This window comes from Vipera ursinii (genome assembly GCF_947247035.1).
Source record: "Vipera ursinii genome assembly, chromosome: 3".
In the NCBI taxonomy this organism is placed as follows: Eukaryota; Metazoa; Chordata; class Lepidosauria; order Squamata; family Viperidae; genus Vipera; species Vipera ursinii.
Window position 1 is genome coordinate 164,727,113 of NC_139516.1, and position 22,996 is coordinate 164,750,108.

General features: G+C 37.9%; 1 protein-coding gene across 1 annotated transcript in view; it reads left to right on the forward strand.

Moving 5' to 3' along the window:
• The window catches only part of METTL4 (methyltransferase 4, N6-adenosine), a 203,019-nt gene that overhangs the window by 104,570 nt on the left and 75,453 nt on the right, over window positions 1-22,996 (forward strand). The window contains exon 8 of the transcript XR_014492138.1: window positions 11,340-11,410. The gene's annotated coding sequence lies outside the window, so the exon portion shown is untranslated. The remainder of the gene's footprint in view (window positions 1-11,339; window positions 11,411-22,996) is intronic.

Here is a 22,996-nt window from a genome sequence, read left to right on the forward strand (position 1 = left end):
ATTGCTCCACATCATGTGTTACCCTCTGACAATTAATGGGTAAAAATAAGAGCAATACAACATTTGCTATAGTGCTACCAACTGGCTATATAGTATTGAGGAATCTGACTAGAGGTATCAACCCTTTCATCCAAAGAGATAAACAAATCTCACAGGGCAGAGATAAAATTAAAGTTTCTTAAAAGAAAGATACAATTGTAGAAGAGCACAGTTATCCATAATAGAATGCGGATATGTAGTGCTAGAAAACGAATTACAGTAGTATCCTAAAATGGAGATCCAGCAATTGCAGATTAATGGAACAAGAAAAGTATTTAATAGAATATATAAAAATAAGAAAACAGCAGACCACAAGGGGGTGCTGATCTGCTATCAATAAAGAGAAGCTGGTTTGTTAGAGATAAATAATACAGATTCCCTCAAGGTTTGGTTTAAACTGGCATAAAATAGAATGCTCTTAAATTATGCAGATAAAATAAAACTTCTTGTAATGCTGTGTGCATAAAACACACCTTAACTTAGTGTAATTCTAACTAGTCGTGTATCTTCTTCTACCCCAGTACAAGATCCCTAATCCATAGCTGGAGAACAATATCAGTTTTTCCTTGTTCTTTTCTCTAGCACACTAATTCTTGTTTGTCTCCCTCCTCTTGTCTTTTATTAGAAAATAACTTTTGTCTAGGAAGGGAGAGGGAGTTGAGGGACTCTCTTGAGCATACATGCCAAAACCTATGCCTGAGAAAAGTTGTTTATTCGAATTCAGATGCTGTCTCGTCTCTAGACTAGAAGAGAGGCTACAGTATCATGTATGTTGCTGAATTTACAGCAGCATGCATTTATGTTATATTTCTGGTATGAGAAAGGTAGCTAATTTTGGAATCTTGTAAAAAATCTCTGCCTTTGAATGCAAGATGAGAAGATAAGCAATGTACTGCAACATCAGGAATGAGGCAGGCTTTACACTCCAAAAAAATCATTACAAGGTAAAACCATGAAAAGATTGCTTTTTCTTATACAAGTAAATTATAGAAATGTGAGAAATCTTTTTTAAAGATACAGCTAGTGATTAGCTGATAGGAAATATAAGGGTTTTGTTGACTAGCAATATAGGTTAGAAACATGTTCAAACCAAATTATTGAAATTGAAATCCTAAGACAGCTGCATGTTCTTATACTTGTTTATTTGCTCTCTTCCTTTGGGAAACCCATCGTATCTTTGTACCTATTGCACATTGCCTTCTTCTGATTCCCAAGCAATGTCATTTAGAAAGTTTCATAAGATTCAAAAATTAGGTCTAGAATCTTTAAATCACACCCATGTCCTCTTCTGACATGTAACTAGAGGTATCTAAGCAGGAGAGCAGAGGTAAGCTCACACAGCTAGTTATTTTAAAAAAACCTACTCCCATTTTGCTAATGTTCTTGAGTGACAGACTGAAGATATCAGAGTAGTAATAATTGTTAAACTTTTTAATGGATTTTCAGCCATTTAATAATTCATTTTGCATGTACTTTGAGCTCTATGTCTTATCTGACTTAATTTTGGCTGAAGAACCGAGAACCTTTTTTTAAAGACATAATTCTCCTTTTGCTCTGAGTGTTTTGTGTGTGGATGCACAAAATGTATGTGTGAGAGAAAGAAAATGGAGAGAAGAGAAGGCAGAAAATGAAAGATTATTTTCTGATATATTTTCAGCTTGTTTGTTGACTCAAGTGAACATGTCTGCCATCCATCATCTTGTCAAGGTACGGAGGTTATGCTGTTTATATCATAGCAAATATTTACATCCATCCGACTGCTGTGGCAGATCTGGTGCCTGGAAGATGTCTCTGCACTTGAACCTCACCTGCACAGAAATATGTCCAATGCCTTCCAGATGTGCATGAAAAAGCAGTCAAAGATATGAAATAAAGCAGTATGACCACTTTGTTCTTTGGAAGAAGGGGAACACGGTGCTTTGAAGAGTTGCTTCATTTGTAGCATTATCAAAACAAGACAATACTACAACACTTTGCACAGCCTAATGTATCTGTTAGAGAACCAGCTTGGTTGAGACACCAGGCTAGAAATCAGAATACTGTGAGATCTATTGTTGCCTTAGGCATGAAGCCAGCTGTGTGATCTTAGGCCAGGAAAAAAGCAATGGCAATTCACTTCTGAAATCTTGTCAAGAAATCTGCTGAGGCTAATCCAAGCAATTTCTAGAAATCAACACTTATTTGAAGGTTATGTGAATATGTACATATATATTTGTATATGTATATGCATACATATACGTGTACGTGTATATTACGTTTATGTATACATATATGTAAAAAACACAAGGAATATTTGGTTTTGACAGTTTTGATTACCTGATTTTAAGATTTATTTTCACTTAGATTTTAGTGAAAATAAGAACTGGGTTTGTAATATAGCTCCTTTCTAAGGGGTAAATAAAATGATATAACAAATGCCTTTCAACACAATATTAGTTCTTCTAGATCAGGGATATCAAATTGGTGGCCTGTGGGATGGATGTGTCATGCATAGGCCATGCCCACCCCAGCTCCGCAAAGGCAAAAAACATCACGTGATGTGATTGAGTTTGACACCCATGTTCTAGACCAGGGGTGTCAAACTCAATTTCATTGAGGGCCGCATCAGCATTGCGGTTGCCCTCGGGGCCGGGTGGGTATGGCCAGGGTGGGCATGGCCTACTGGGTGGGTGTGGCTAGAGTGCATATGGTCTACTGGGTGGGTGTGGCCAGCTCTACATTGTTCGCATCAAGGGGGCCTATGGGGGCCCAGGCAGGAGTGGGACAGATCTGAGGGTCTCTGGCAGAAGGAGGGTCTCTGGGCCAGGGCCAAGGCAGTGGGGGCCGTTCCCTCACTGTTTCCAGGATGGCTTCACGGGCCACATGAAACCACTTCGCGGGCTGGATCTGGCCCCCGGGCCTTGTGTTTGACATGTCTGTTCTAGACCTTGCTGATGTATCTAATTTCTTCATTTTTTGTAGCCATTAACACTCTGGTTTGTCATGTATTTGCTACCTTTGTTTTTCCAAAAGAGTAAGAAATACTTTGCAGGATAACCTCTTATAATACTTGACTTTGTCTGTTTTCTTATCTTCTGCTTGAACTGACTGAATTCTAAAATAAATAGGAGCAATTACTTGAACAGCGTTCAAACCTTAATAAAACAATTGAAGCTTTGATAACTGACAAATAACTTATATTATCCAACCATAGTATTGCCCTGGATGAGTTACATAATTACACTAACAACAGAGTGGATGGTGAAATTTCTCTGGATGGCAATACAAGAGTGAATATAACAACTCTAGTTTACACAGGATTCCATTCTGCATAGGACTCTCCTAAGAGCCTGCAAATAATTATAAGATCTTCCTGTTGCTTACAAAGTTCCTAATCATTATATGCTGTATATCATTAATCCCCAAAGCCACAAAATATTCAATTACATCCAGCTATGAGGAAAACTGCTCAATTTTGAATTCCACTTAGCTTTCAAATATTACGCTACCAAACGACAAAAGCAAAACATAAATCAGAATGATACAGTTGAGATTACATCCTTCTTGGGCTCTGAAGCTTAACCTAATCTAAGATAACAGTATGAAGAATAAAAGAAGCAAATGTGATGCTATAACTTTCTTCATGGGAAGAATTTGCCCCTCCCCCATTAATGCATCAATCATTTGCATATTAGAGTGGAAGAAGGAGTATAGAATCTGACTGCAACTTATTTCATATAAATATTTTGACTCTAGTAATCCTATTTAAGTCCTTGGCATGAATATATTTGAAAATAAAATTACTAACTATGTGGATAGAATTGGAATGATTTTATGTGGCACCTATTGGGAGATTATGATTTATGCTGATGATATGGGGCTGCATTCAGAAATGTAGTCAATATTTTTGTGAACATCTTCTGATAGACTGATCCCTTCAATCTTTGTCTCATAAAGTTGAACATATCTTTAAAAAGTTAATTCTGACTCACTAAGAATGGTTGATTTTATTCTATAGGAAGGTAAAGTGAAGCCCCATTCATCACAATAGATATATTTCCAGATACAATAGCAAAAATATTGGCTGTTGGATACTAGCTAGGGAATACTAGTTATATAATTGTGTCCAAAAGTACAAACAGTGGGAGCAATGGAAGAAACAAACAAACAAAAACAACAGGCTTTTGATACTGGTTGTGGAAGGCAACACATTGAGGTTTACACATAATAGAACTGATACCTGATGGCATTCCCATTGAGAGGTCTTCTATTCAATTTCCACTCCTTATATAAGGCTATTAACATTTACATGTGTTAGGCATTTGAGTGGATGGGAACTTGCAACTGAATAGATATTTGTTTTACATATAAAAGCATGTATTCTAGTTTCTGCGTGTTGATCATTATCTCAGGGGGCAGTCAGCCTTTGTGACTGATTTGTTCTTGCAGTTTGTGCTGCTCTTAGCAACTGTCTCCAGATTCACACTTCAGAAACATCTATCTTCTTTCACTCACTCTTTCTCAATGTCCAGCTTTTGAAATCTAATATTGTCCAAGAGTAGTTCACACAGTCAGTGAAAAACAATACAATAACTTATATGAAGGTACAAAAACAAGCCATCTCAACGCAAAAGAGAGGCCAAGTGATCAGCCATGTAAGGGGGGGGGGGGAGAAAGAGGTTTTTAGTACTGCTTCTCTATGTTTATATAACTTGTTTTTGAAGCACAGCAGTTGCTGAACTGTTCCCCCCCCAAAATATATTAGTTGAAGCTCTTAGATTTCTTGTGAGCTCCTCTAATGATCCACTCCTAACTGTTGGATGACGCATTACCAATAAAAAGACTATTGCTTGAATTATATTAAACTTTGTTGTCAGAGAAATATTGTTTCTTTCCCTAGGATTAATCTGTGATATACTTCTCCAGCACTCTGTCTATCTTTATCTATCCTCAAACCTAAGAAAACAAAGCTGTCTACTATGTTTACTTTTTCACCATCAACACTTAAGTTTGTAAAACATGCAAGTTGGTATTACTTTGTGTTCCTGTTATTTTACGTTAAACCAGATTTTAATATTCATAATGAGCTCTTCCAAGTCTTTATTTCTGGTTAACAAACTGCTCTCATCTTCATGTCTTGATAGTCTCTGGTTTCGATCCCAGGTATTATTTCTCCCAAATCTGTTTTTTTTAAATGTGTAAGTTAGACAGATTGAATGTTTTTTTTTCTTTTTCCCTTCCTTAATTTGATCAACTCTTTCCCCCCAGCATATAGTGTTCTACAGATTCAGTTCACACAGTAGGTTGTTGTTTAAATAACAGGTACTGTACTAGCAGTCTCATGTTTCTTATTTTGATATATTGTGTATAATGAAAGGTCTTGTTATTATGAGTGAAGCAAAGGTAAATCCTCTCTTGTTTTGTCCCCTACCTATCTAATATTAGCTATTTTATCTGATCTCAATGTACCTCTGTGTTTTGTGAAATCTGCCCTTAATTTGGCATGTATAACAGCATTTTTAAGAAAAAAAATGTTTGTGAGGAATTGGTGAATGATTCAATAAGTTGTATATTTACTTCCCTGTCTTTCTATATTTGCAAATGACATTTCTTTCAATATTGAAACTAATTTTATTCCATATTGGTAGATATGAGCTACTAACATTTAGTTAGCATTTAACTCTTCTTCTACAGTTTAAAATATTTGAATAGATTTGTCAATTTCTCATTGTACTATTTGACAACTGGCCTATTGTCTGCTATACCTCAGTTTCTAGTGGAAACTGAATATATTGTCTTATAGATATTTCTGTTCGTAAAGGATTTCAGTAGTGTTTCTATCTTCTTTTAATTTTGCCACCCAAAGTTTAATTGGATAGAGGAGTAGCAATTTAAGTTTGATAACATATAAATAAATAAGTTTGCTGCTATTAAATTCTTTCATGATCATCTTGACTTTTCTCATCTTAGGTGTAAAATTTCCTTTGATTTTTTCTGATTTGCTTTTAAAAAACTTCTTTTTTATTATATTCCTTTTGACATTCTTGACTGTAATACTTTTTTCTTGTCTTTTGTTGCTTGACTTCAGAAGGCTCTGTTCAGTCTTTGTACATATTTTTTATAGTCCAAATCTTTCATTCTCCATCCCTCTTTGAAATTTTGGGAATATTTTTTCTACTTAGGTTTTTCTGATTCTTATCTTTTCTTTAGATACTCTTTGATATAAGTTACACAAAATGTTCATTATACTGATTCTATATTCTGGCTATAAATATTCTTCATATATTGCTGATACCCCATTGTAATTTCCAAATTTAACCTGTATATTTGAGCCTGTTCCAGAGTCTTCCCCTAGAAATGTCTTGGATGATAGGAAGCACTTCTCCATTTTTTTGTTTTAATTATAGTTCTTTGAAGTTGATGTTATCAGATGTCCATACATAATGTCTGCTTTTCTGTGTTTGAAGCATAAACTGGTAACAGCAAAGATTTATTTTTGCAAAATTCTGTTTCCTGCATTATTATTTTTTGCAGCTGTTCATTTTCACAGTTTTTCCAGTGGCTACCTGCTCCAGGTTCTGCATCTTAAGGGAAATAAAAGTTCTGTTGGTTAAGATTTAGCTACGCCTGCAGACTTTTAAACTCTAAATTCTTCCTTTCATCATTCCAGTGACTTCATTTACTTTGATATGTTCTCAAGAAAGCAATACATTGATTCAGCGTATAGTACTTTCAGAAATAGGATGGTGACTTCATGGAGGCATCCATGTACTTTTCTTGGCAATACTATGGAAGAATCTACTCTTTAATGTCCAGGATGTTCTTCTGGGATGCTTTTCAAAACTTCTTGGTTCAATCTACAACCTGGGATTTCCTGATGGATTCTTATCTGAGCATTGGTATCTGCAAGATAAGGTCATAAAGGCAAGATGACATCAGCAGCATTGCAATGCAAGCCACAACCCTTCTGTGCATAAATGTAACATTAATGTATGTATTAAAGCAGTTTGCCTCACATCACAATGGCATTTCTACAATTTTGCCTTTCATTTTGTCTTCTCCCTATGGATGCTGCTGTTCCCAAGGGCTAATCTGGTCAGAGCCTGTAATGGAAAGATGGAATAACCTTGAGTAGATTTAAGTCTTCCTTGTAAAATAACCTGTATTTGTTAATCCCCTAGTGTTCTTACATAATTATCTCTGGGGAAAGGTTTCCTGTTGGATGTGTGCTAAAACCCTAAATTAAATTTGCTGGAAGTTGTTTTAAAAGGTCCCTGTGTTGCTGATGATTTAGTTCATAGTGACATGAACTTTTCTCAGGAACATATTATTCCTAGTAATGGTAACATATACAAGGGCAATTGGATTCTTTTTCTTTCTTGTTCAAACATCTATTTATTTGAAATTTTCTCTTAGGTAAATGTTTTAATGGAGAAATTTTCCATGTATTTTCTGCAGCAGATACTATATTTCTAATTGCTTTGGTCTAATTCTGGATATGACAATATTGAAGTTAGTAAAGTGATAATTTTTCCTGAATTTTAGAGAGTAGGCAGGTGTCATTTTAAGCTGTAATTTTATACATAACGTCTGCTCAGATTTGATCCAAAATTAGAATTAATTTTTTCTTTGTAACTTTCTAAAGCTATCAAATGAGTGATAACAAACAGTCCAGTAATGACAAGATTATGTGGGTCGATTTTGGTTTAAAAATGGCTGATATACTGAAACTCAACTGAGAAGTAAATATCTCAGTGGCTGGTGCATTAGTCACTCTGCATTATAAACCATTGTGAAACTTAATGTCTTCTCAGTAATGCAAATAGACATAATAGGATGCAGCTTGGGAAATGAAGTTATTTGTTTTGAGGAAAATGTATTCTCTGCTTAACAGTTTCTCCAATAATTAGTATAGTAGGAATAAGAACCTTCCATTTTACCAGAAATTTTCTTATTGCAAAGATAATGAAACACATTAAATATGTTTCTCAAATTTGAATGAATTTGAAAATTAAAGCAGGGAAGAATTCTACTTTTAAAAATATGACAGGATACGGTTAAATAAGTAGATAATTTTATAACAGCCAAGGCAAATACACTTGATGTCTTAGTTTTAAAAATCCTTAAAAACTGATTTCATTATAGATTTTCTACACCATTTGATTTTCATTCCAGTAAGAGAAAACTGAGGAGATACTTAACATATCCCCCATTCTGTGCTGTCTGTTTGCTTTGCAGTGATATAAAGGTCTGTGATTTATGTGCTTGATCATATTAATTTGCTTTATTATATTTTTTACATGCCAAGAAAAAAAATAACAATAAGGAAAAGAAGCTAGGGTAGAAAGCTGCATAATACCGATAGTAGCTGTCTGATTAATATTTATTTATTTATTTATTGAATTTGTATACCGCCCTATTCCCGTAGGACTCAGGGCGGTTTACAGGGCAGTTAAAACCATAAAATACAAAAATTAAAATCAATTAATTAAATTAATTAAATTCAAGTCCCAAGTAAATCTAAAACCCAATTAAAATTAAAAACCCCTCAGTCTGGGCCAAACAGCTCGAAAAGCCAAGTTTTCAGGTCCCGGCGAAATGAGCGAAGGTCGGGGGCAGTCCTAAGTTCCGTAGGTAGTTGGTTCCGTAGGGCAGGTGCACCCACAGAGAACGCCCTTCCCCTGGGAATAACCCGTCGGCATTCATTAACCGGCGGACCCTGAGAAGGCCCTCCCTGTGGGAGCGCACAGGACGATGGGAAGATGATGCCGGCAGCAGGTGTTCCCTTAGATAGTCCGGACCCAAGCCATTTAGGGCTTTATAGGTCATTACCAGCACCTTGAATCTCACCCGGAGGGCAACTGGAAGCCAATGTAGCTCATGGAGAAGAGGTGTTACATGGGAGTATCGGAAAGCTCCCATCACAACTCATGTGGCTGCATTCTGCACCAGTTGAAGCCTCCGAGTGGTCCTCAAGGGCAGCCTCATGTAGAGAGCATTGCAGTAGTCTAACCGGGAGGTCATGAGCGCATGAGTGACTGTGCGTAGGGCATCTCAGTCCAGATAGGGCCGCAACTGGCGCACCAGGCGAACCTGGGCAAAAGCCCCCCTGGTCACGGCTCTTATATGATCTTCAAAACTGAGCCGTGAATCCAGGAGGATGCCCAAGTTGCGAGCCCTATCAACAGGGGGTAACACCTCACCCCCTATTGTTAATAATGGAAAAAGCTGGTCAGTCCGAGATGCCGGTATGAACAGCCACTCAGTCTTGGCAGGATTGAGATGCCTGTTTCTCCCCATCCAAACCCGGACCGGCTCCAGGCAATGGGACATCACGGTGAGGGCATCACTGGGTTGGTTCGGGGTGGAAAGAACCCACCCCAAAACCACAAATGAGCTCACCCAGCGGTTTCATGTAGATGTTGAACAGGAGGGGAGAGAGGACCGACCCCTGAGGGACTCCACAAATGAGAGATCTTGGGGCGGACCTCTGCCCTTACGTCAACACCGACTGCCAGTGGCCCAGGAGGTAGGAGGAGAACCACTGTAAAACAGTGCCCCCCACTCCCAATCCCCTGAGACACCGCAGTAGGATACCATGGTCGATGGTATCAAAAGCCGCTGAGAGGTCTAATAGGACTAGGACAAAGGAACAACCCCTGTCCTGAACCCACCAGAGATCATTCACCAGCGTGACCAATGCCGTCTCGGTGCTATACCCGGGCCTGAAACCTGATTGGTACTGGTCAAGATAATCAGTTTCCTCCAGGAACAGAGGGAGCTGATGCGCTACCACACCCTTGACAACTTTCGCCAAAAAGTGAAGGTTGGAGACAGGACGATAGTTATTCAAAATTGCCGGGTCCAGGGCAGGCTTCTTGAGGAGGGGCCTCACCACCGCCTCTTTCAAGGCAGCAGGGAAAACACCCTCCCTCAAAGAAGCAGTTATTAATATACATGGAGGGATGCCTATTATTTCCACAATGTATGTAGTCTTCAACTTACGATGAGCCCCAAATTTATGTTAAGTGAGAAATTTGTTAAGTGAGTTTTATCCCATTTTACAACTTTTCTTGCCACATTTGTTAAGCAGTTGTTAAGTTAGTCACATGGTTGTTAAGTGAAACTGGTTTCTCATTGACTTTGCTTGTCAAAAGTCGTAAAAGGGGAGCACATGACTCCTGAGTTCTGCAGCCATGATAAATATGAATCAGTTGTCAAGCATCTGAATGTAAATCACATGATGATGGGGATGCTGCAATTGTCATGAGTGTGAAAAATGGTCATAAGTCACTATTTTCAGTCCTGTTATAACTTTGAACTGTCACTAATTGAAAATTGTAATTTGAGAACTACCTGTATATACTGTATATATTTAAAAGCACTCACAAAAGATTCAGTTAGTAACAGTGCACTCTCAAGATCTCATTGATTCCTTGAGGATCTCATGTCTGATAACATAGCAGGTCTCAGAGACTTCCATAAAATAAGTAATGATGGAGCTGATTTCACTTTGGGATGGGGGGAATATTCCATAAGGCAGGCACCATGGCACAGAAGTCCTGCTTCCTTGGGCCTATCAAGTGTCGCTTATGAGAGATGGGATCAACAGCAAGCCTCTCTTGTAGGATGTGATGGGACGAGCAGATGCAATCAGGGAGAGGATGTCCCTCAAATGATCTGGCTCTGGGCCTTGAAGCTCTTTAAAGGACAAAACCAGCACCCGGATCCAGGAGCAGACTGGCAACCACGCAAACCGGGAGTCCGCCTTAGACATGAAAGCTGACTGGTGACTTTTGACAATCACTCTCTTTCAGCCCAACCCATCACACAGGGTTGTTGTTTTAAGGAAAAAGAGGGAAAGGAAGATGTATTAGGTATGTTTGCCTCCTGGAGTTAGTTAGTAATAAAGGCGAGATTAAAAATCAAAACAAAACAAACCAATCAATAAATCAATAAGGTGCAGCTTACGGTCAGACACACAACACGTGCTGTTTTAGACATAATTATCCATGCCTCCACAGTATAGGGCAGGGGTAGGTAACCTCGGCTCTTTTATGACTCATGGACTTCAACTCCCAGAATTCCTGAACCAGCATGGCTGGCTCAGGAATTCTGGGAGTTGAAGTCCATGAGTCATAAAAGAGCCAAGGTTGGCTACCCCTGGTATAGGGCTTTGTGCATATTAAAGATATTTAGATACTTTTGCTTGATTTTTGCCTCCATTGGCCATTTAATTGTTTTAGATCTCTACTGATGTTTAATAAATAAACAAGCAAGGAAGATTATTTATCTTCAGGATTTTGCTTCTCTTCTGCCAGGATAGCCTCCCACTTTACCCTCGGAGTCTAAGAAACTGAAGGGAGAAAGAGGAGGAGAAAGAAGGAATAAGGTAACTTATTTATTTGTTTCTTTGTTTTTAAGATGAATAAGGTAGCCCAACTTGGGTAGTGAACAGCATAAAAATCAAACAATAAACCAAAGGGAAAAAAGAAACAAACCCCCACAATGTACCCCATACAGTATATAAGTACAAAATATAAAACAAGCAAAGAGGACTTTCTTTCAACTGCCCCTTAATGCCAAGAGAGAGATTAGTGCAGCAGGCGGTTGTTAGTAAATAGCCTTGAGAGAGAGAGAGCTGGAAGAAGGGTGATGTAGTAAATAGATGTTCCTAATTGCTGTAAATAGTTGTACATAGTAGAAGAAACATAAAAGCCTTCGCCATCTCTGCTGTTCTGTAGCAATTGTCCTCTTTAACAATATAAGCATTCCCAGCTGCCAAAGATTCCACAGACACACCGGGGGACTTTTTCAGAGTCCTTGGGAGGGGAAGGTCTAGACCAGGGGTAGGCAACCACGGCTCTTTTATGACTCATGGACTTCAACTCCCAGAATTCCTGAGTCAGCAGGAGTTGAAGTCCATGAGTCATAAAAGAGCTGAGGTTGCCTACCCCTGGTCTAGACCCTTTAAACTGGTTCAACTTTTCACCTCACTATATAAGATTTTATATTGTGGCACATAAAATTCCTTCATTCCTGAATGTCAAAATAGAGTTAATTCCAAAAAGAGTTAAAACAAATGATAGTATTTATTAGACTGAGCTGGTGTATAATTGGCATATCCCTAGGTATAATAGACATGTCCAGTTGTTGCCAGTCTACAGTCACACCTTGGTACTCAACTGCTTCAAAACTCGTTGAATTTGGTCCAAATTGAGAAAGGTGTACATGGAGTGGTGGTGATAGAAGAGGGGTTGAATGTGAGCCACAAGGCACAGGTGGCATCTTTGCCATAAGCAGCTGCTTCTTATACACCATGAGATGGACAAGCTATAAATCATCCTAAATATTTTCAATTTTAATATTTCCTCTGATTTTTTAGTTTTCTTGAAAATGCCCTCTGCACCAGGATAATTATGTCAATGTAATATAATGCTGGTGCATAACATTGGCATATTTTCAGTCATGGTAGCTGGAAAGAGCTTTAATTAATACCCTACAGTCTTCCAGCTAACATTGGATTATATTGGCTCCTATCGTCATCCATGAAGACAGGATGATATTATTAATTACTGTTAAATCCATTTGACGGAAGCAGAAATTATAGCCTTTTGACAAATAACTATTATTATGAAAGGGGATCAAGAGACTGGCTACTGGGAAGGATGATGAATTGTGCACATTGCCCAAAATCTCCCTTGTATTGGCAGGAAACTGGCTATAGTCCTTTACCAGGCTTTGTCTTAAAAGCTCAGTTTGCACATTATTAATTTTTGGTGTCTCTCAGGAAGTAATCATGAGCACAGGTGAGGGCATATCTCCTGTAAGATTTATGCCTGTCATATTTTTTCCACTACTTGCTGTCTAAAAGAGCTCTTGCATTTGAGGAAGATATGAATTTAATGAGAACTATTTAAAACAATCTCTCTTGTTAACAATTCCATTTTCTTTTCAAATCTTCCTTACAGTTCTTTGCTAAGGGCATACTGACTGAAGCTTCTGCTTTCAATATCTCTGCAACTGGTTAAAAAAGCAAAGATGAAAAGGATATGCTTCCTTGGAAAAAAACAGAAAAACAAGTAAAAGTTAGCAAATTCAGCAAACTGCTAAATATTGATTAGACAGAGGACTGCCTTCAGTATATACAAAAGACCAGTTTCACTGTTGAAGGGAGTCTTGAAGGACATTAAAATGTCTGTTTTTCTGAGAATGATGATGTCTTGACACAGATTTATCTATTTAGTCATATGATAGGAAATACATTAATTTAAATTAAGAGCAAAGAATGTTAAGTCCACAGTGTCCCTTTGGTTACTGACTTTTTTTTTTAAAGAGGGAAATAAGATTGCTCTGCCATAAAGGTTCCCCCGCACATGCATGCTAGTCGTTTCCGACTCTAGGGGCCGGTGCTCATCTCCGTTTCAAAGCCGAAGAGCCAGCGCTCCGTGGTCATGTGGCCGGCATGACTAGACGCCAAAGGCGCACGGAACGCTGTTACCTTCCCACCGCAGTGGTCCCTATTTTTCTACTTGCATTTTTACGTGCTTTCGAACTGCTAGGTTGGCAGAAGCTGCGACGAGTAACAGGCGCTCACTCTGCTACACGGCACTCGGGATTTGACCCGCCAAACTGCCGACCTTCAGATCGACAAGCTCAGCGTCCTAACCCACTGAGCCACCGCGTTCATATAAACTAATTCAGTTCTTAGTAATTATGGCATTTTTTCCTAAATGTTCATAAAGTATTCCAGAATACCGCATCAAATTAATGAAAGCTCAACTAACTTTCCTGGATCCATTAATCGTCTCTTGAGATTCTCAGTCATCCAGGTCATGGTTTTTCCAAAGGTGCTTTTTCAAAAGGCAACTGGATTTTGCTTTTCCTTGAAGACATTTTGCTTCTCATCCAAGAAGCTTCTTCAGCTTCTGAACTATAAAAGTAGTTTTAGCCTTTCTGCGGAGTAAAAAAGATGTCGAGACTCTAGAAAGAGTACAGAGAAGAGCAACAAAGATGATTGGGGGGCTGGAGGCTAAAACATATAGGGAACGGTTGCTGGAACTGGGTATGTGTAGTTTAACGAAGAGAAGGGTGAGGGAGGACATGATAGCAGTGTTCCAATATCTCAGGGGCTGCCACAAAGAAGAGGGAGTCAAGCTATTCTCCAAAGCACCTGAAAGCAGGACAAGAAGCAACGGATGGAAACTAGTCAAGGAGAGAAGCAACCTAGAACTAAGGAGAAACTTCCTGACAGTTAGAACAATTAACCAGTGGAACAACCTGCCTCCAGAAGTCGTGAATGCTCCAACCCTGGAAGTTTTTAAGAAGAGACTGGCCAGCCACTTGTCTGAATATTTATTTATTTATTTATTTATTTATTTATTTATTTTTATTACATTTATATCCCGCCCTTCTCCGAAGACTCAGGGCGGCTTACAAGCTTAGCAGTAGCCTTCATTCTATGTATATGCCTGCTTATTAGGGCTTTCACACACACCCCCAAGCGGCATTATTACAAAGTCAGCTTATTGCCCCCAACAATCTGGGTCCTCATTTTACCTACCTCGGAAGGATGGAAGGCTGAGTCAACCTTGAGCCTGGTGGGATGCGAACCTGCACTAATTGCAGGCAGCTGGTGTTACTTAAGGAGGCATCAACCCACTGCTCCACCAAGGCTCTTGGTGAAATGGTATAGGGTTTCCTGCCTGAGCAGGGGGTTGGACTAGATGACCTCCAAAGTCCCTTCCAACTTATGATGATGATGATGATGATGATGATGATGATGATGATGTTGATGTAATTTCCACTATTATTATTATGATGATGATATTCTGGCCTGGTCCGCCTGACTGGACTGACAGTTCTGCAGCACTGTGTTGTTTGGAGAGGATCTTCTTCTTCCCTCTGGGAGTCATTTTTTTTTCTGAACAAAAGCAAGTTTGCAAATAAAACAGAAAAGAATCATTTATATCCACAGTTTCACATTATAGCCTTGAGTCTTTGCCGCCTTCAGTCAAAGTATAATATATTCCTTGAAAGAGCAAATGCATCTTGAAAAGTGCTCATTCAAAGAAAAGACAGGGAATGGAATACATCATACAAAAGCATTCATACATGAATACATGTTACAACCAAAATTGCATCAAAATATTGTAGTATTCTGGTTCCCACATAATATTGAACCTGTAATAAGTGAATTTATATTTATCAATGCTCCATGCAAGTAATGTTTGTTAAATTTCTCACAGAAGGCAATGATCCATCATGTAGAATAAATATTTAGGAAAGAACAATAGAAGGCCTTTTTACTTGGAGTTTTACTTCTATAAGCTGCCTGGAGTCACTGAGTGGGTTGGGCAACCATATACATTTTCTTAATAAACAAACAAGCAAACACTGTGCAATTACGTTGTTCAGATTTTTTTTAAAAAGAGTAATGCTAATTGACTCCCCTAAGTTATCTCATTAATAAATTTATTAGTCTTAATGTTGTTGATTGGACCTTAAAAAAGCAAGACAGGAAAAAAATCAACTTGTTTGAACTGTGGTGCTGGAGAAAGCTCTGCATATTCCTTGGACAGCAAAGGTGACTAACATGCAAGTACCGGAGCACATAACACCAGACATGTCACTAGAAGGCAAAATCACAAAACTGTGCCTCACTTACTTTGATCATGTCATGCATGGGAATTCACTGGAGAAAGCAATTATGTTCGGAAGAGTTAGTGGTAAAAGGAAGCCAGGATGTCAAAGAACACTGGCTGGACACTATCAAAGCTGGCACCAGCCAGAGCATAGAACAACTCAAAAAACTAGTGCAAGATCAGAAGATGTGGAGAGAACTGGCTCATAGAATCGCCAAGAGTTGGACTTGACTAGATGGATAACATCATCGTCGTCAATGTGGTTGAATGTTGTCCAGAGCCACTGGAGGGAGAGCTTCTTTCCCAGTTGGCACGCACGCGCGCGCACACACACACACACACACCAGCAAATATACACAAAGTATAAATCACAAAGTTTATCTAATAGATATGCAAGCAGTTTCTTTAGTCTGACAAGGTTTCTGTCTACGGTGAATACAATTAAAAAAAAACTATTCAGAAGTAACTCTACATGTTGTTTTTGTTTTCTTGGGCCTGCCACTTTTTATTAAATCCAAAAGACTTTCAAACAACTTTTCTTTTGATACGTTAAATTTTGCTTTTGTTGAAGATGATTGATGGCCTTGATATTCTTGTAGTTTTTCTGAGAACAGAGAATTTTCATAACGACTCAACTAAATTCAAGAATTTTAGCTAATCAGTATCAATGTAATTAGTAGTGAGTTTTATTTGTGCTATGATTTCATTGTGATCCAATGAGAGATATTTTTCTGTCCTAAATCATGGCAGTATAATAAATTCTGGAATAATCAAACATTTTATTGAATTGTCTAATCACAGTTTTGTAGAGCAAGAATATTAAAGCTAAGGGATAAAATCTTCAACTGTAGCTCAGAGCACATTATCCCAATCGATAGAAATTGCTATTGCCATTTGATATCTTTTGTAGTGTTAACATTGATGTAATGGACAGGATGACACCATAGCAGTATTATTTAAATGGGATTTATATACTCTTAAATTTATATCAGTATTGAAACCTGATTCATCCTGGAAATATGTAAAAGCAGATAATTTATCATATGCATGTGGAACTTTTCAAATGTTCATGTTTCACTGTGGTGACATATTTATGACTTGATTTATCATATACAATTGACAGGAACACTCAGGTAACAAATTGTTGACCTTGGTTACTGGTCATAAAATGAACTTTTGTAGAGTTTTTTGTCATTCATTATTCAGTTGCTATGTTGGAATTCAGGTTGTTTATGAAAGAATAGAGAAAAGAAACATTTCAAAAATTGCGCACTTCAGGATAAAAGCATGACCTTCATCTGTAGCTCTCCCCCAGCAAAAGAGTTTTACAAAATATGTCTTCCTTCTTAACTCAGTCAGAAGGATTACCCTTGCAAATATGTGTGGAAGAAGAAAATGGAAATAAATATTTTACAGACTATTTTTGTAACTGACTCTGAAAAAGTGACCACAGATAGGTAATATATGGCCCACTGAGAATTGATAACCTGTAGTTTCCAATATTTTTATTTATTTATTTTATTGAGATTTCTATACCGCCCTTCTCCCTAAGGGACTCAGGGTGGTTCACAGGGCATATATAAATAGCAATACAAAAATTAAAAGAAAATTAAACCAATGCCCAATTAAAATACAACAATGATAAAATAATAAAAACCCATTAATAAACCCATATTCCCCTATCAGGCCAGACCAGCTAATTCAAATAAATGGGTCTTCAACCCGCGACGGAAGGATCAAAGGTCCGATGCCGTCCGGAGCTCAACCGGCAGTTGGTTCCATAATGCCTGAGCACCCACAGAGAAGGCCCTCCCCCTGGGGGCCACCAGTCGACATTCCCTGACCGGAGGCACCCTGAGGAGGCCCTCTCTGTGGGCACGCACAGGGCGGAGGGGAGTTGACGCCAGCAGCAGGTGGTCCTCGAGGTATCCCGGACCCATGCCATGTAAGGACTTAAAGATCATAACCAAGACCTTGAACCTTACCCGGAAGACAACTGGTAACCAATGTAGCTCGTGGAGCAAAGGTGTAACATGGGAGTACCGGGAAACTCCCAAGACAACTCTCGCGGCCGCATTCTGTACCAGTTGGAGCCTCCGAGTAGTCTTCAAGGGAAGCCCCATGTAGAGAGCATTACAATAGTCTAGGCGAGAGGTCACGAGCGCATGAGTGACCGTACACAGGGCATCCCGGTCCAGATAGGGCCACAACTGGCGCACCAGGCGAACCAATATATCTCACCATAGGCCATGTGGCTGTCGAAATTGTACTTGAGCAGCATCAGGAATGCTACAGGTTGCCCATCCTTCTTATGGTTCATTCTGCATTTCTCATCTTGACAGTCCTCAATTTCCCTTTTAAAATTCCTTCCTTCCTTCCTTCCTTCCTTCCTTCCTTCCTTCCTTCCTTCCTTCCTTCCTTCCTTCATCTAAATATTGCTTCCTTCCTTCCTAAAATTATCTAAATATTGTTATTACTAGTATCTTTTGTTAAAAAAGTCAGTATAAACAATTCAGTCCTATATACAAGCTTATAATTTATCTAAGCGACGGACGGATGGAAAAAGGATGGAAAGATGAGGGAAACAAATCAGGCATAAGAAAATTCAAAAATAAGCGATTTGGGTGGAAATCATATTTCAAAGGAATGATCCTGCTTCCCATATCTTCCATAGCCTTTACATGTCAAAAGAATCTCATGTAATTTGATGAGCTGAAATTAAAACAGCACAGATTTTTAAAGATTATAATGAAAAAGAAAAGCAAAATCCTTCCTTCCTCTCTCTTACAATATTGTTCATAGGTTCAGCAAATTAATTAATTAAATGAATATTCTTCCATTTACAGGTGGGGAAATGATAATATGAAAGAATACAAAGCTTTGGTTCATGTACAGTTAAAGAAATTAATCTGTCATTGTAAAAATTCACACTTTGATAAATAAGAGGACTCTTAGATGTATAGGGAGAGGAGATTACAAAAAGGAGCAGACCGGAGAATTTGACACAGAATCTTAAAAAGTTTTATTTATTTATTTATTTGTATATCACTTTTATTATTTTTACAAATAACTCAAGGCAATGAACATACCCAACACACTTTCTTCCTCTTATTTTCCCCACAACAACAACCGTATGATGAGGCAGGTCTTCATTGTTCTGGCATATATACAAACAGGAAGAAGGAAGAGATATGCACCTGCAGGGCCTGCCTATCAAAGGTAAAGGAAAGAGAAGTGTGTACATGCAAAGCCTGCCTAAACAGTAATTGGTCAAAGGCTGATACCAAAAGCCAGATGCCTGGTATACTGTATTATGTACAGAGATAAAGTATGGAATAGACTCTGAGCCAATGGAATGTCTCCTAGCTAGTAATTCGAGTTCCCATAGGGGTAAGACAAGGCATAGAGTTGAAACTGAGTCAGTAGAGTGCCTGATGGATAACTCCTCCTTAGACAATACTTCTGCATCCCACCTTGAAAAACTGTATAAAAGCTTGTTGAATCCATTTTTCTGTGTCCTGGCATTTTGCTGGTTGGGACCCCTTTTGCTGAAGCACTTCAGTAAAATGAAATCAATCCTGCACCTTGTGTCTGGTAGTCTTAATCAGCTTTGGCACCAGGCTCTGACCTGGATTTGGGGACAACACCTATGAGATAAGGTAGGCTGAGAGGAAGAGCCTGGCCCAAGGTCACCCAGCTGATTTTCATGGCTAACGAGGGACTAGAACTCATGGTTTGCTGCTTTCAACCTTTTAGCTTTCTAAATATTAAATCTATTACTCAGAAAATTCAGTATCGTGCAAATATTATATGCTGCAGTTTTAAAAGTCATAAAGACAGGCATATTGATCCTACCTTAAATACAAAATCCTAACATTTACACAAATGTATGAACATGAATAAAATCAGATTTCTAATAGACAGATTTAATAATCTATTTAATAGTTTATTTTATATTTAAATACACGCCTAGTTATGAGATTCCCATTAAAAAAAATCTATTCTGTCCAGGAAAGGTTGTTCCTTATTTTGATTTTAAATATATTACTTGGGAATTACATCTCTTTAGAATCTTGCAAATTGTGAACAATGAATATGTGTAAGGGAGCAAGCATTGCTAACTCTGCCTACATTCCTTCTTCTACTGTACATAATTCTTTATTTGAGATGGCAAATTGTATTTTGTTGGTTCAAACATCATACATGGAATATCTGTAGCTTTAAAATTATAATGCAAATGCCTTTGCCTAAGTGTTACCAGGATTATCACACATATCTATTTAGCTATGTTAAGTATTTGTTGATTAACCTGCAAAGAATCGTGTCTCTTGACATTCATTATGATAAAGATTCTTACAAAGCTTTCTGTCTCTTTTAGATTATTAATTGTGTCAACTGTAGCAGGCCCTTCAAATCCGGCCTTTTACAGCAGATAATCAGCAAAGCAACTTGTGTTGCCTTATATTACTTGGTATACTTGTGCTTTATCGCTACAAAGGGTCATGTTATGCTAATATTGCAAGTTAACCTCAACCGGATTGCAGTGAGTATGTTTGTGTAAGCCTCATTTGTCCTGAGGGCTAGAATCTAAGAAACATCTTGATGTGTACACAAAAGGAATATGAAACTAGATATAGATTACCTTACTGTTTTTCAAAACTGTTGTTTTGTTTAGTTTTGCTCAAGTTTCATCTGAAAGGAATAGCAATATAGAAATAAGCTGTGCCTAATCAGAAGTTTGAGTGTGTGTAAAGCAGGACATGAAAAGAGAACTTAACTTGCAGATCAGCATGTCCAATAGTTTTCTGAAGACTATTGATGTCATGTACAAAATGAGCATCCCTTGCTACCAGTTGGACTTTTTTTTAGACATGGGCAGTCATTCGTTAAAAAAAAGTTTGTTACATCCTCAGTATTCAAAAACAAGAAAGATTATGAAAATTTGTTAACTTTTGTGACTTTTCAAATATCTAAAATAAAAATCCAGGACAACTGGAAGATTCTCAGATTGCAATCACAGCACATTAGCTCAAACTGATAAAATCCCTCAGATCATCATTATTACAAAAGTCAAATTTGGCAACTTTAAGCTTTTTAGTTTAAATATTGAGTATTATTCTTGTTCAAAGTTTCTCACTTCACAAAACAGTAATCACTTGCTTTTATTGTCATTGTTTGTTTAACATAGGATGGCTCTGATCCAAAGTGGACACATGTATTTTCATGCCTGTTTGATACTATCCAGAGTCTGAATTTCTCTTGGTCAGTATAATTGTCCAAACCCTGGAAAGTCCCTTGCTCTACCTTTCCTGTCATATTTTGAAAATTCTGTTGTCTTTCTCTTTGCTGTCTTAGGTTAGGTTACAGGTATTGTGTTAATGATTAACAAAGTAATTTCTCTATAATTTGAAGATTGCATCATCATGTACGTATAAAATAAATCTTTGAATCAATCTGAGTAATATGTTGAGCTTGCTTATGAATCCAATTCTATTCCTTGTTATTTGCAAATGTTAAATATGTTTTTGAATATAAGAATAATCCTGCGGTTCTTGAATAGAAACAGTTATTTCCCCAAATAGTTGGAATAGCATCTCCTGCTATAAGGGTAGACTCAAGATGGCTAAATATGATATCATGAACTTGAGTTCTCAAGAATTCCAGAAAGCTGTTACTGATAGAAGAACAGCTGTCAAGCTGTTATGTACTGGGTTACAATAAGTTAGAATGAAGTGATGACTGCACAACAAACGTCCGGCACAAAAAGCCTTCTGGCCATATCCTGGTGATACAAGTGTATGTACATGAATTTATGTGCATGTGAAATTATACATAACTTTGCACGTAGGAGAGGAAAGAACACTTACTGCTTGTAACTCCTGATGAATATCAGGAGGTGTGGAAGTGCTCTGTTCTGTTTCTGGTAAGACAATATAGTCTTTCAATGTAGTTAATGAGTTGCTTTTGAAGAAACTCAGTATGTCCTTCAAAGTCCTGGTATATATGAAAATATAGTTCTCTGGATGAGGCTGTTTGTGAACAAATTGTTCAATCCTTATTTCAGCTGAAGAAGATGAGATACAGAACATGAGCAGCTATAGATGTACACTTCAACAATAATAAGCTCACTTTCCCAAGATCTGTTCTCTTGATTTATAAGGAAAATAAAAGTATTATTAAACTCAACTGCGGGGGATAAAAAGATATGTACATTTTGGAATATCAGCTCATTTATTTCTATTAAAATCTCATGATTTTAATATCTGGAGTAGTTTTATCTAGATATATTTGTTTTGCATATAAAACAGTGAGGCAGCAGCTTAGTTCATTCTTGTATTTAGAAATTGAGCTGGTAGCCCTGGGCAACAGAAATCTCTGTATCCAAAAGAAGAGCTGGCAGATAAGTCATATCACTGTTCTGCTTATACAGTCTACTTGATTTTTGTAATCAGTGCTTTTTTTGTAAAAGAAAAAGGTGCCGAAACTCACACGTCATACAACCCACCTTGCCTACCCTACAAGGTTCCATCCAAAAAAGGTGCCGAAACTTCGTTCTGAGCGTTCTATGACAAAAAAGCCCTGTCTGTAATGATCACAGATAAAAGAGTGCCAATATAGCAATAGAAAAATCCCTTTGCCATTCTTTTTCTCTCAAATGACTTGTAGATATCCCCTTTAAAATTTTGGCACTAAAATACTTGTCCTAGAGAGGAAAGTTTGCCTTTTCTTACAACTCATAAGAAAAAATAGGTTATTAAACTTATAGAAGACTAGGGGAAAAATTGAGGCTTCAGTTTATATTTCCTTTGTTTAAAATTGCTGCATGAATTAAATTGGAATCTCTATTTCACTCTTATAAGTAAAATATGATCATAACTGTTGTGTAGTGGGTCCAACGCAAGGAAGAGACGCCAGCCGGAGTACGTGTTCAGCTCTTTATTGGAAGGGGGTAGTGTACTGGGGAATGAGGGTTACCTGGCCTCCTTAAATACCTAGCCAGGTAGGCGAACAACCAATGGGGTTGGCCCTAGATTTCCCGCCAAACTGGGTTTCCCGCCAAAACCGTTCAGGCCAACGCCCCCTGGTGATTGTTGCCATGCAGGAGCCTGCATACATAACAATAACTCTGTTTTTTTCATAGAAAGCAATGAAATTTCCCACTTCTAAGAACAGGCAGATGACTGAATTCATGAAGGTGTAGAGCTAATAATCTATATAACTTTTACCTTGGGTTGATTACCTTGCAAAGTCCATTTACAGAGTTACATTCTGCCACATTTCAGCCAGATAGTGGATTTTAATTTAGAGTTTTTAAATATTTTTTAAATATTTCA